The following is a 7661-nucleotide window of genomic DNA, read 5'->3' as shown; positions in this document are numbered from 1 at the left end:
TGTCTACAGGTTGTTGTTTTTTTCCCAGAGTAAAACTCCACATTTTTCAATCATTTGTATATTTATTTATTTCCCTCACACGAAAGCGAACTTATTTAATCACTCAAGGCAGCTTTTGCTTTATATAGACGGTATTGACGACTCAACGTTGTGAATAGACGCCCCCTGCTGGTCTAACGGACGTACTGTTACAACGTAGATGGGGTTCCGGCCACGATGCACACTGCAGCCGTGCGGAGAGAGTGACCTCTAGCGGTCGCAATACGCGACAACAAGTTACAAAAACTTTTGTAGTGAACCTTCTAATTCTTTACCATCTGATTCATGTTGCGTAAGATCATTCGATACTCATCTATTATTTATAGATTAAAAGCCAACACCACCATGACCACAACACAAGCGGTAAGTCTGAATGGCGTTAGCACAGGCAAACAAATGTGAATGAATCATTCATCGCAACGGTTTGAAATGACGCCTTCCTGTTTCACAGGTGAATAAATGGAGTTTCCTGCCAATGCTAAAAGTCTCTATTCATCTATGACACACAGCGCTAAATCGTTTTTTAAGAACAAGGTTGTAGGTGTACTGGGTGGGTCACTCTTACACCTACCCTGACAGCTCTGAACACCAGACTGTGATTATTGCAGACTGCTGAATAAAAATGACTCTCTGGAGATAGATTACATACATGCATGCATGCATACATACCACACTCCACGAGACTCAGTTTTCTGTACAAATCACAGCAAAGGGCCCATTCCCATCTGCTGTTCTATACCGCCCTACAGAGACACTTAGTGCACTGAGGAGTATGTCCACAGGGAGTCAGTGCTGGGCATAATGGTCATGATCTATCCTCTGTGGCGCCATGTCACCACCTGTGTTCCTGTCACACGGCAACATACTCCTCTCAGTGTGCCTCATGTGTTCGTACATACATACATTAAAAGTGAACGTTGGGCCCGAGACCAGATGGAGACGGAGAGGGAGAGAGAGAGAGAGAGAGAGGGAGAGAGAGAGAGAGACTGAAGACAAGTCGGTGGGGACAAGCGGACACTGTCTTGCATTTTAACACAGGGGCCACGGGTCAAAGTCTGGCGGTGATGTCATACCTAATGTATGGTGTCATTAGTGAGTCACAGGGAGAACACAGTAACACGTATGTACCCGCATAGACCAGTCACACACACGCCCTCCCAAGCATAACCTTGTTAAGGGCACCGCTGACAGACTACGTGCGGGCCGCGGCATTCAGACACGCTGCGGTCGTTTCAGGAGGTGAATAAGGGAGGTGTGTGTGTTGTGTGTGTGTTTGTGAGTGTGGAGAAGTGTGTGTGTGGGGATCTTGCTGGCAATGTGTGTGTGTCTTTGTGTGTGTGTGTGTGTGTGTGTGTGGGTGTCTTTGTGTGTGTGTGTGTGTGTGTGTGTGTGTGTCTTCGTGTGTGTGTGTGTGTGTGTGTGTGTGTCTTCGTGTGTGTGTGTGTGTGTGTGTGTGTGTGTGTGTGTGTGTTTACTTATGCACTTTTGTAAGATTAACATAACTGTATTTATCTAAATGCGATAATATAGTTGGATTGCTCTTCAAATGGCTTTGCCTCACAGCCATTATAAAGCTCTTTCTGTCTGCACGTGTTTTTGGCACCTAACCAATCATGATGCGACGTCTACAGCAGTAGACAATAGTCAACACTATAGCAGTGGCCCAGTAGAAGGCCTAGTAGTAATATAAGAAAAGATCAAATATTTAATATTTCATCCCAGATGGGAAACATAGAGAAATGAGTAGTACTGGTGGTAGCAATAGTAGTAGTGGTAATACTACTACTACTACTACTAGTAGTGTAGTATTAGTATCGGTAGTAGTAGCACAGTAATATTATAAATACCTCATTAATCAGATATTAACTAAATAGTATTTTTGTAGTAGTAGCAGTAGCATAGAGTAGTTGTTGTGTGATCAACAGTAAATCCAACTCTTCTACTGTAAATTACTTTCTGCGTGTTTTTACTAGGATGTTATCTGATGCTTCTTCTTCTCCTATTCTTCTTTTGTTTTGTTGAGCTAATAAACCTCTCGGCCGCGCTGAGGCGGTCTCTGTGAGCCTCCAGTGGCCTGGCAGGAAACCAGGGTGGTCCAAGACCACCGCTGCCATACAACTAATAACTGTCCTGTCTGTTTGACAGACAGCTCACACACACACACACACGCACACACGCACACACGCACACACACACACGCACACGCACACGCACACGCACACACACACACTCCAATGTTATTTAAAAGGAGACGCCTCATTTGTGTTATGTGTGACAATATCCTATTCATACATAGGAACACACACACGCACACACACACACACACACACACACACGTGCCAATACACACACGCACACAACCACAGGCACTTGTGCATACACACACGCGAGGCATGTCCGCATGCACACTGGCAATTCATAAACACATTAACAGACAAGATAGTTTGTCTGTTGAGTGCTTGTAAAGATCATTTACCTTGGTTTGTGTTCTTAAAAAAGGATATGCCCTCGACCGATGGGTCAGTTTGACTCAAACAACACATAATGAACAATCTGCTGTTCAAGGCGGTGAGGGATTGACTCATCCGTCATAACCCTCAACAGGCCACACACACACACACACACACACACATACAGGCATATTGACTATAGTCACATACATACAGTATGCTTGGCCGGGCCCATCTTGCCATGTAAGGATTTCCAGGGTTAAGCCAAGTAAAATCTGAAACCAGTTTGATCAATAACTTTGAGTCTACATATACAATCATTTGTCATGTTATTCACAGGCTTTTCAAAGTCTTTCAGCCTTTATTAATTGTCTCCTTAATGCCAATAGCATTATATAAATAACACAAATAAAAGGACAATTCAACCACCAAATGAAAATGCCAACCATGGTCTGGTCATGGTCTCACACACACACACACACACACACACACACACACACACATACAAACACACACACACACAGAAACATGTCTATTTTAACGGCAAGGAAGGAAATAACTGCGTATGTCCAGTCCGCCAAAACTTTATGACCTCAGGTGTCATGGGCTGCCACAGGTAGCAAATGCCCTTTCTCTACACACACAAGTCAACACAAACACTGTCGGTTGCCCCTGGAAACCGTTTTTTTTTTTTTTTCAAAAGTGTTTAAGAGTAAAAGAGACTGGCACGCTATTGAGTGCGGAGGCCAGGCACGGCCAGACCCGCCAACCAGGCCTTCCCAACATGGCTTCTGACCTACTCCGCCTTTAGTGTTTGCTCTGATCGGAGCAGGAATGTAACCTCACTCTGTTTGCTCCTTTACTGTGTCAGGGTCTCCACGTGTCCCCCCCCCCCCCCACACACACACACACACACCTACACACCCGCACACACACACACACACACACACACACACACACACACACACACACACACACACACACACACACACACACACACACACCTACACACACACACATACCTCCATGCACAAACACAGAGCAACAGAAAAATGTTATATTTCTCGTGCCAAATGCTATTTTGGTACATGTGATTTACATTCACACAATGAGAAGTCAAAGTGTAGGGCCGAACGTGTGTGTTCAGGGTTTTATTTTGTTACCTTTGTGTTGCTCTGCACCTTACTGTGGCACGTGGCAGTTTAGAATATAATGCTTGAATCAGTGATAATGTTTGGAGACCTGTTTTTGATCCTGGCCAGGTCCTCCTCCTGGTTAGATGAATGATCTCAGCCAGGTTTCCAGGCGACCTAACTATTCCCTCACTGTAGGGAAAAGTTAGGGTCTAGTCAGGGTCCGTTCTGTCTTGGATACGAGGACTTTGTGCTGGCTCCCAGGAAACACTGATGCTCCAGGGGTTATTTTCAAGATTGAGAAAGATGTGTAGCATTCATGTGTGCCACACTCGTTCGGCACGCTGAAGAACTCAGTTGTGAGGTGTAATCTTATCACAAGGATCTGTACATGTCATATAATGTTCTGTGATTCTGCTCATCAGTGCATCTGGGTCTTGTATATATCCACTGCATATGAACTTTGTCCCTTTGTCCCTTTGTCCGGAACAAAGCTCCCATTCTACACATGTAGGCTTGTTTGAAAGAGTGGCAATATTTAATGGGGGAGAGAAAAGCAAATTGTAAGGTTAAGACAGAGTAAATAAACTACAAACCTACAACTGTACAGGGTTCAGAGGTCAGCTTCCCGGAGGTCTGCGTTTCCAGCATCGGCCTCCCTATGTATATGGAAGCTTCCTTGTGTGTGTATGTGTGTGTGTGTGTGTGGGGGGGTGTGTGTGTGTGCGTGTGTGTGGGGGTGTGTGTGTGCGTGTGCGTGTGTGTTAGGGCTTTTGCAGGGACGGTCAGAGAGGTTCTTTCCAACCATGGAGGTCCTCCTATGCATCACAGAGGCGTAGGAGGCGATCGCCCAGGTAGTGTGAAAAGAGTGATGGATAGACAGAGACAGGCATGAGGTTCCAACTAAAAGGCTATTTGTGGTATCGTTCATTCCTATTGGTACTCATATATGAAGGAATGATGCCACAGGCATATCTTTTGGACACATGTTGCTTTTCATAACCTTGGCTTCTAGTGTGACAGAGATGGACCATGTTTCACAATTCATGTTTCAGGAAGTTATGCAGCCAATAGTAAAAAAAAAAAAAAAAAGAGAGATTCTGTGAAACATATTTACTTGGGGCGAAATTCTTGGTGCGGCATTTTAACACTCATGTATCAACGGTGCCACACCTGTGGTCCTGAGGCGGGGGTATCTGTCAGGGAATTTAGCAGGAAGAGAAGAGCCAGCCTTTAAATAGAGCTGCCTCTATTTAAGGGAGGAAATGCCGTCGTAGGAAAGCAATGTCTTAACGCACCGGGCCCCGGGACAAACGCCGTATTAACAAATGAAGTCATATCGCCATGCAGTAAGGCATCCCCCTGCCTGATACATTTCCCCATGTACGTAAGAAGTAGGAAAATCGGAAATTGCTTTAAAAACATCAATTTGGTGTGAAGGTTCTTGGGCACGGTGTGTGTTCGATGTTGGAGGGGGGGGGGGGGGGTGGGGGGGGATCCCGGACCGGTTGAAAGCCCCTCAGCGAGACAGGCCAGCGGATACAAAAGGCACTCAGTGCCACGGAGGGGATGTAGACCAGACTGTTTGCCGATGACTCCACTCCCCGGCGCAGGAAAGAGTTCCCACCTTGGAAAGCTCAGGGGCAGCTCCAAACAAAAAGCATTCAGATCCAGGCCAGGCCCCGGGGGACCGGGGATCCATGTCACCTGGCCGCTGTCAAAGACCATGGAGAAGAGGGGGAACACCGGGGCGGGGATGGCGGGGGTGGCGGCAGGGGGGGGGGGGGGGAGCTACCGAATGGCCGAGCACCACTCAGCGGCTCTGTTTGTTCAGGTTCGACGGAAAGGCCTCTCTCCGTTTGCACTCCCCGGTTCTGCCGTCTGCTCCACCTGACTTCCGTGGCTCGGTTCCTCGTGCGCGACGTCCCGTGGCCCTCGCCCGTCACCCACCGGCTCTAATGCCACAACAGTACGCTCTCTAAACCGTACGTGGAAACTGTTGGGGGGGGGGGGGGGGGGGCCTTTCAGCCATGGCAGATTTAACACAAATCCTGCAAATGGACCGAAAACCATATTTGAATGGGGGGTGAAAGTACCACACAGGTGTAGTAGTGTACTCCAGTCACCACTGAATGTGGTGACTGGAGTACACTACTACACCTGTGTAGTACTTTCTGGGGACCTTCTCTGCACCACTGAATGTGGTGACTGGAGTACACTACTACACCTGTGTAGTACTTTCTGGGGACCTTCTCTGCACCACTGAATGTGGTGACTGGAGTACACTACTACACCTGTGTAGTACTTTCTGGGGACCTTCTCTGCACCACTGAATGTGGTGACTGGAGTACACTACTACACCTGTGTAGTACTTTCTGGGGACCTTCTCTGCACAATGAATGGGACTGAATGGCTCCTAAAGCGTTTGAGACTTTTGAGTTTCTATGGTGCCTTTGGATCTGACACGATGTGTTTGATTGTGATCCAGTGAGTTCCGTCCCATAGTAGTCCCCGATAGCTTCCCCGAGCACCTGGCCTATCCTGACCAAAGTGAGACACTTTCCCTTAACTCCTCCAAGTCAATGACAGAATTTGAGGAGGCAGAAAAATTGACGCGAGCCGTCCGCTTGTGGATAGAAACACCGTTACTCTGGGTGGACGGCAGAGGAAGATCTCTCACCTGCCGTCCACGACCTCCGGGTCACTGTCTGTGCTGCCGCCTCAGAGAGGGGATCAAAGAACAAGAGAGAGAGACGGCTGCTTCTCCTGGCTCGTCCGCACCTCCTCCCCGCCAGGCGGAGACTACCAGTCTCAAACGTTACTTTGCATTGATCTTTAGCGTCTTACTGTTTTGGGTACATATCCCAGTGCTCGAATGCTAAACGCCAAGCAGATGTCTCTTCCTTTTTTCAGGCTGAGCCAATGGATGATGACGAGGCCCCCGGAGCCTCTTCCGCCATCCTCAGGCGCCCACCAATCAGAGGACATCACCGAGCACCAGCGGGCTCCGTCTATAGGGAAGCTGCATGCTTAAAGCGCCTTCTGTTTCAAAAGATGCCAAAGCATTCTTTTAGCAAATTATAAATACCTGTTGCTGGTTTTTCCGAAGCCCACACACCTGTGCTGTGTGTCTATTGACGGTTCTATGGTGAAGAGAATGGAGACTTGAGTGGGGTTTTAAAGTGCGTCTACGCTTTATAATTATAAGCTGTGTTTATTTTCCCTTTTCTTTAGCGGACTTTTATCACGATTCAAATCGATTTTTATAAAATGTTAAAGCGTGTTTTGCTCATTGTTAATTTCATGGCAGACTGGTTATCCTCCAAGTCCTGGCCGTCTCTTGCCCAACGGTAACTGCACAGAGGATATGTCAGACTGGTGAAGCCAGTGAAGTATTGGTCCCATAGGCCGTATCCCAGCATGCTTTCTGTTTATCTCATGTCAACATGGAGCTCTGTGAGCATTCCACACATACTTACACCTCATTGCTGAATATTCGACCAAAAAATGCCTTTCAGCCAGCAGTCAGGTTTATGGCCCACTACCTCACCCTTTCACCCGGAGGGGAGTAAGGCCATTTGGGTATTTATTACAACAACAAAAAAAGATTTGGAGGTTTGAAGAACAAAAACCGGTGAATCAATAGAGAGACACACAGCGTCTTTTACACAGCGATTGAGTTGTAGGTCTTCAGTATTACTGTGATGATACTTTTGCTTTCCATCCATCTGTTACTAAGCTCATATTGGTTGGCATATGCGTGACATCCCATCCTGTACTTTGTTCATATGCATAACCATAGTTAACTGCTTAATGTATTAACATACACGTTTGACTGTAGTGAATTGGCGACTCTGCAGATCAGAGAGAGACCTTTGTTGATGGGGGGCTGGGACAGGTTCACTCTCACGGTCTCCAGCAAAACACTAACATCTGACTAATAAATCACACGTACACACACACACACACACACACACACACACACAGCGCAGTCTGTTTGTGAGTGTCCCACCACTCCCGGATGGCCGTATAACCGTTG

This window comes from Micromesistius poutassou (assembly GCF_964030765.1).
Source record: "Micromesistius poutassou genome assembly, chromosome: 14".
Taxonomy (NCBI): domain Eukaryota; kingdom Metazoa; phylum Chordata; class Actinopteri; order Gadiformes; family Gadidae; genus Micromesistius; species Micromesistius poutassou.
The sequence above is the reverse complement of the archived record's forward strand: the minus strand, read 5'-3'. Positions refer to the sequence as shown.